This window comes from Arachis ipaensis, chromosome B8, assembly GCF_059453495.1.
Source record: "Arachis ipaensis isolate K30076 ecotype BB chromosome B8, ASM5945349v1, whole genome shotgun sequence".
NCBI classification, from domain to species: domain Eukaryota; kingdom Viridiplantae; phylum Streptophyta; class Magnoliopsida; order Fabales; family Fabaceae; genus Arachis; species Arachis ipaensis.
Window position 1 is genome coordinate 14,500,491 of NC_142443.1, and position 8,025 is coordinate 14,508,515.

The 8,025-nt window shown below is 29.3% G+C and overlaps 1 pseudogene; it reads right to left on the bottom strand.

The window, feature by feature from the left end:
• Positions 1-5,249: 5,249 nt before the first annotated feature.
• Positions 5,250-6,032, bottom strand: LOC110265709 (uncharacterized; annotated as a pseudogene).
• Positions 6,033-8,025: the final 1,993 nt, after the last annotated feature.

Below are 8,025 nucleotides of genomic sequence, written 5' to 3' on the forward strand. Positions count from 1 at the left end.
TGGTTTTTGTCCCTTCCTTCTATGGTTATTTTAGTTTAATTACCCTTTGTATTCGGAATGGATTGATTGGAGGGTTCAATCGCGCGAGTCACACGTTGAAGTTGGAGCACCACCGTGTGAGGATGTAGTTTTGGATGACGATATAATTGGTCTGTATAATGGCCAACGGAGAAAACGATATTTGCCTCAATCTCTTCCTCTGTTAGGAGTCGACAGAAAAATCGACAGAGATGGCGACCATGGATCGTTCTAGGTATTTAGTTGTTTGGGGCAAGTATTCTATTACAATTTGGAATTTTTTTAGCAGTATATGATAGTAATATTTATTTGTCTCTATTAAATTATTAAATTTAACGTCATAATAATTTTTTTTACTCAATTTTCAGTACTTAACAATCAATTTAAGAACTTTATATTAAATATTAATCAGAATAATCAATTTTCAAATTTAAATGAAATTGCTATTCTCTTTTAGAATTTGATTCAAAAGCGTATTATTTATTTTTTTTAAATTAATTTTAATTTTTTTATAGCAACTACATTAATTGAAAGAATTTATCTAATTATGAATATTAATAAGAGACATTTTCTAATTGTATTGGAAAATAAATTTGTAAATAATTGTTTAGTGATATGTATAGAAAGAGAAAAAATTTTATTAGACCGGTTAAGAAAAAGATTGCTTAATCGTTTTAAAATATAAAACCTAAAGAAATAGAATTTTTATAATTAAAAGTTTAATTAAAATTATTATTTAATTACTATTGTAATATTTTAATTTATAAATTAGATATTTTGAAGAGTAATTATTACAATAACAAAATATAATCATAACAACAATTATATTAAATATACATGAAAAATAACAATTCGTACGTATAAAATACCTATCAAAATATAAAATATACATTAAAAAAGAGTTGTATAAATTTTGACAGCAACGAAGACACTGCCATTGATCTCAGAGAAGAACTTGCAATGACAACGTGAATATGAGAATAATCTTAACAGAATTTCTCGAAAAAGAAAAAAACGTTGGAGATACAAGTGTGAAAAAATGTTGAAATGTTTTTTAGAATTTAAAAAATAAAGAGTATTTTCGTTTAAGAATTATGTCTTTTATGTGTGGTATATTCATTTGTTTAATTAAATATTTCTTTAACTTTAATTTTTTTTTGCTACGCGTGACGACTTAACTATAAAATTTTATATTATATAAAAATTTAATTTAAAATATAAACTTAAAAAAAATATTTTTCATGTACATGTATGAATCACAAACAAATTTCTTATCATACCATACTTATCAATAAATACACCGCCAGAAGTCATAAATGTTTTAAAATATGTACAATGAACAAAGCCATAATTTAACCATACTTACACGTGAATGCATGTAACTTGAGTTAATAATCAAATCTAGGACTTACAAAGAAAAAAAATTATTATTAATAAATATAAACATGTAAACTATGGATGCTTATTATTACATTTTTTTGTATTATTTTTTAAAAAACTTTGGTTTTAGGATCTTGTACCCTTAAGACAAAAATTAAGAAACATTAATTATATGTGTTAATTATGAATTATTGTGCTATTTAATAATTAGTTGGCCTACTTCATTAATATGATTTTATATTTTTATGACTAAATTAATCCTTAAAATTTTAATTATATGAAATACAATGATGTACTAAAAAATATAAATAGTTATCTTCACTCTTTAATAGTTCAATTTTATAATAATCTTTCATTCCTGGCCATCTCATCTCAGTAAAGAGACCAACTATTAAGAGATTAAAGAACAAATTTTTACTCAACAAAAACAAGAGAAAATCATAAGTGTCGAAGAGTTTGTTCATTATTGTCCTCTGATTTCAAAAATAAAAGAACATCCTAATAAAAAGTTGAACAGAGTACGTATAGAATTATCAAAGCATGAAAAGAAAATATTAATTCACATTCTTCAACCAAAAAGAAAAAAGAAAAAAAAAATCATTTCAGAAGATAGATGTTGGTTTAAATCCATTATTCTTTTTAAAAAATCAAGTAATATTTTTAACAAAAATATTATTCATACATTAAAATCAGTCATAAATATATTTGTGTATAAATATATGTATAATTTAATTTATTTTTAATATATATTTATATTCTAACATATATTTTATACTTATGAATGACTTTAGTAACTAATTTTAGTGTATACGTAATATAATCGTATTTCTAATTATGTTTTTTTTATTAAATTACATTTAGCTCTAATTTTATTTGTTATCACAGTGCAGCCACATGATATTGTCTATCAATGTTGTGAGATATTTGATGTTGCCAACGACATGAAAAGTACTCGCAAGGAATTTCATAACAATTCTTTATACATAAACGTGTTTATAGTATATGATGATAAAGTAGTATTTCCAAAATTCAAAATGCTTGCAACTACAACTAGCATTTTTTTCATCCCAATGCAACTACCTTTATTTTTTTTATTCCCATTTTTATAATGTTTTACTATCGTTCTTTTATTTTACCGAGTATATCTTTCAAATTCTTCTTGGAATTTATCAAAATCAAATCTTGTAAAGACACGTTGGCTTAATCTTAGCTTGCAAATGTGACATGATCTTCAAAGAAAATCTTTTATACTTTTGTAGCATCACATCATGCTCTTTTGTATTAATGTTTTGCACGGCTAAAAATATTAAATTAATCTGAAATTAATTAATGAAAAATATTACTAGAATAGAAAAAATAATATAATAATTTTATAAATGGCAAACCCATTCAAAAAAAATCACTCAAACTTACATAAAAACTAACAAATCTTTTCACAAATGTATTTATACTTTTTAATCTTTCGGTAGTTGTCATTCCTTTAAAGAAATAATCACGGTGATGAACAAGTACCCAATTTTTTCGAATTTGATATGATTCTTTTAAGTGCTTATTGTATTGCAAGTTGTACTTCAATATGATCTCATACCATTGCTGCTCCAATCCTTTAATTGCCTCTAATTTATATAGCTCAAAAAATTTTACACACTATTTGAATATTCTCATGAATTAAAGCATTAAACTACTACTAAATTTAGATGTAATATGCCATATACAAAAAATATGCTTAGTAAAAATGACAGTTTTTTTGAGATTGCTTCAGTCATTCATGGATTTTGATCAGTTAATGTGATTTTTTCATTAATAATTCAAAAATCTAGACATACAATAATAATAAGGATATTGAGTATACTTATAAATAAAAAAATAAAAAATATATTTACTAGCCCAAAAAAATATTGCCATTGTCTTATTATGCAGAAGTACATATCAGGGACGGATCCAAAAATTTTAGTATGGAGGGGCCGAATTTTAAATAATTTTTTTATTCTATAAAAATAATTAACATATAGTTATTAGAGTTAGTTTTTTAAAATATTTATTAAAATATATATATATATATATATATATATATATATATATATATATATATATACTTTTTTTTACAATTTTATTTTTAATATGATAATTACATCATAAAAATATAACAATATCAATAGTACATTATAAAATTATAAAATACCAATAATTTATAGCGTGTTTAGGTAAAAATTATCACATATCTTATTAATTAAAATTAATTATTTGAAAAATTTTAAAAAATTTGAAAATAAATTATAAATTATTAATTATTTGAAAGATACCGTACTCTTATAAAATACAAGATATAAGATATCTTTATAAATTTTTTTTTAACAACGTAAATTTAGAAAAAAATGAGTATTTTTTACGACAAAATAATATCTAAAGTACATAATGTGATTACCAAAATATAGTTAGGTAAGTTATTATTAATATAATAATATGAATGTTAAATATATTAATATAAAAAAATAAAAGATTTTTTTAAAAATAAATATAGAGATTATTATATAAAAACTAATTTAAAAGGTACAAAGACTTGAGGGTATGATATTAAACAATTAAGACATAAATCTATTACATAGTGAAAAATAATACATATAAAACTATTAAATTATATAATATTTTTTATTTTTTAAACACATATCTTATATATAAATATAAGTTTTTTAAAATTTTGGGGAATCGAGACCACTACTCATCCTCTCTGGGTCTGTCTTTGCACACATCCAACAAGTATAGTCTTTCCATAAATATTAATTCTAACAAAAATATCAACGGGCATTTTATAGACATTTATCGTATGTAGTATCAAAGACAACAACATCATCATATTTTTGGTACCAATAGAAAGTGATCGAAAAAGATATTCTAATTTTTTTCCTACATCTAATTTTAGAGTTACACCTTTTAACTTCTTCACTGAGCTTCAAAAGGTTCATTATTACATCATTTCTATAGAGCACAGTTATCGTGTCCGCGTGTCAACACATTTCAAACACGATATTTACTGACACTCGTGTGTCTGTTGTATTCAATCGTGTCTTAATGAAAAGTAAAAAAAAAATTTCTGGACACACTTGGATACACCTAAATATCATCACGTGTCAGCCTGTCTAGTCTTATTCTTAACTTATATTCCTAAAATAAATTTAGATATAGTATATATTATTATTTATTAAAACAAAAAATATTTTAAATACTTGATATAATTAAAACAAGACATTAAAAATAATTAAAAAATTAATTTATATATTAATATCAATAAAATATCAAAATATCATTACGATTTATCTAAAAAATACTTTACATTTTATATATATGCGTGTTCCAGTGTCTTATAAAATTTTAAAATTCGCGTGTCGGCGTATCCCATGTCGTGTCGTGTCATCTGTCCGTATCAGTATCATAGCATCATTCCCTGCTATTTGTTTCTTTATGTTTTCAAAAAGATTGTTAACATCTTTTTTCAAAAACAAGGTGACCATTCTTAATGTTTTTCTCAAGTTCCAACACACGTGTTATTTGTTTAATTGAAAGACCTGCATCTTTTAAGTAAGACAATAGGATCTTGATTTTCTTGAGAAATAATTCAATTAACAGATAAAGAGCGAATTTCTAATGATACTTGTTCATATCCTAACCCATAATTAATATCCGATCCAAAATGAATAAACTCAATCTAAAAAAGAAAAAGAAAAAAAAGGTATAGAAGATTCCTTATATCAAGCTACCCAGTTACATGGAGCACAAATCGAGTTAAACCCCAAAGTGATCACTGAGATTCACAAAATACACCGATTTAGTCCCTGACTTTTCAATTGCACTAATTACGTCCTCCAGATTGCAAAAAATGCATCAACGTGGTCCCTCTCGAATTTTTCGTTCATATTGCTTGCCGGCGGGAGTGACGTGGCAAATGATTGCCACACTGGAGGATGGAAAACGTCGTCGTATTGGCAATCATTCCTCTCCCACTCCTTCTCGTGCTTCTCCCTCTTCAACCTCTCTTCCCTCAACTCCTCCAAAGTTTTCCTCCTATTCTTCTTCTTGTTCTCATTCTTCACTTCCCCATCACTATCATCCCCACCGCCCTTCTCATCGGCGCAATTATGAATCTCAAGATACCAAGGCATCTTCACACCCTTCCCTGCTACCCCATACCCTAACCTATACTTCTCATCCTCGGGACCCACCACCACCCCCGAGGACTTTCCTTCTTCTTTCTTCATCCTCTTCTCCTTCTTCCACCCTTCTCTTTCCCCTAAAAACTCCTTCCTCTTCTCGATTTCTCGTACAGGATCGAAAATCTTAATCCCCTCAAATAAGTTAATGTGTCTGTTGTCACCTGAATTCTTCAATTCTGGTTCTTCTTCTTCTTCTTCCTCCCCCTTCTATTCCTCTGCCTTGGCCTTAATGAGAGTAGCCAAACCCATGATGGTGTGGAGGCGCTCGAGGCGGAGCTCGGCGTCGCGCTTTCTGACCTCGTCGCGCTTGATTTACTCGTCTCTGGCGGCTTGCTCCTCGTCGCAACGGACCTTTTCCCTGTTCTCGTAGTTGTAGACGTTCCACCGCTTCTGCGGGAGAATGTTGAGGCGGCCATGGCCTCCCATTTTCGGTGGCTTAACGATTTAGCTTGCTGAGGTTGGAGATTATTGGCTGTGAAATTTGTAATATGGATGAACTATGAGCTTGATGATAGGCATCTTTCGATTTTCCCAACGAGACATACGATATTAACAACAAATTTGCAATACTTTATTGTGAATTTAGTTTGGAACACGTTGTGTGTCCGCGGGTGTAATTGGGAATTCTAAAAATCCTAAGACGATACTGTAAGGGGTTAAATAGTGATAGTACAAAGTAACCTATGCCAAATCAATATGATCCTTCTTCTCTGTCTTCAATTTGTGTCGCTTCTCCATGTGGCTTCCTGCAGCCAAGGAGATGGAAGGTGAAAAAAATTCAATGCCGGAAGAACAAGAACAAAAAAATTAAGAAATTAATTAAGCAAATTAACAAACGAATACCACGCAACAAGAACATAGTAAAGAGAGGACTCACCTACTAGAATTTCGGCGAGAACGGCGAGAAGCAAAGTAACACAGAAAGACCGCGAGAAGCACCGTAATACGCAAGAACTACGAGCATCACAATGAGGAGGATAAGAAGTTGCTCGGCCAACACGGACAGAAGGGGACGGCAACTATAGAGTTGGGGATGATGGCTTGGGTCTCCAGCGTGGCAATCATTCGCCACGTCACTCCCGCCGGCAAGAAATATGAACAGAAAATTCGAGAGGGACTACGTTGATGCATTTTTTGCAATTTGGAGGACGTAATTAGTGCAATTGGGAAGTCAGGGACTAAATCAGTGCATTTTGTGAATCTCAAGAACCACTTTGGAGTTTAACTCAGCACAAATCTCTTGATTCGCACTCAACCCAACTTGTGCAGAAAGAAAGGGCTAATGTTCACGCCTATAAATTCGCTCACTATTTAAAATTTGGGATAACTAATTCCCTAAATATTGGAAAATAATTATCCACCACTATAGGTGGAAAGGTTTTGGAATCATGATCAAATCATCACCTTTTCTTATAAATATCTTGTCACACTCAAGTATTTTTTAACTCTAATTCATAAAAATTTGTCTAATTCCTTGCTTGCTAATTTAAACATTAGAGTCCTTTGAAGATATACTACCCCCACACCATCCTCAGAATAGTACTAATAATTCATGATGGTTATGGTCTGAAATGAACTTAGTAACCCGCTACTCACTTGGAAACATGTCCTTGAACTTTTGCAAAGTAATTCGCAAATGAGCTTCGCATTTACCTCTACAGGATTTTCTCTTTCTTTGCTCTTTTGATAGGTCAATCACTTTCAATATCTTACCTTCACGATAATAGAAAAAGTCACGATAGATCGAGAAGAAGTTTACAAAGTTGTTTAGAGTATCAAATCAGAAGGACAGCACTCTCAACGACTGTAGTGTGTGGGTGGGTATAATGTGGTCTAGAATCTCTAATAATGGAGACGAAAATTTTTTGAGATAGAAAAAACACAAATGGGTGAGTTATACAATATGTTGGATAGCTATACAATATGTTTATGCACAGGTTTCAGGAATCGTGACGTGGACATTTAGCTCTGATGGAAGATACAATTTGATGTCATTTACAATATATTATGATAATGTGTATTGGGTTGGACCAAAGGATGTTAGAATTTGGTTTGAAACATGGGAGGAACAGGGGGCTTGTAATATATATGCCAAGAAAGAAATGGATAATCTTTTTCTTTGTCATAATATAGTCTATTTGGAGATGTAGAAATGTTAGAATTTTTGAAGACAAAGTTATCACATGAAATGGAGCATAGGAACAAGTGAAAGCTCAAGCTAATCCATGGTATAAGGATAAGAAATGAAAGAATGTAAGATGCAATAGAGTAATTCGTGGTGTATTGGGAACAAATTATTTTGAGAAATAAAATCATGAATTTGAAGTCCATCATACAAAATTTGAGTGTGGAATAATTTGCAAGCCAAAAAGAGTTCATATACAGAGAAGAGTGGATAGAAAAAGAAAATATTAAAGGT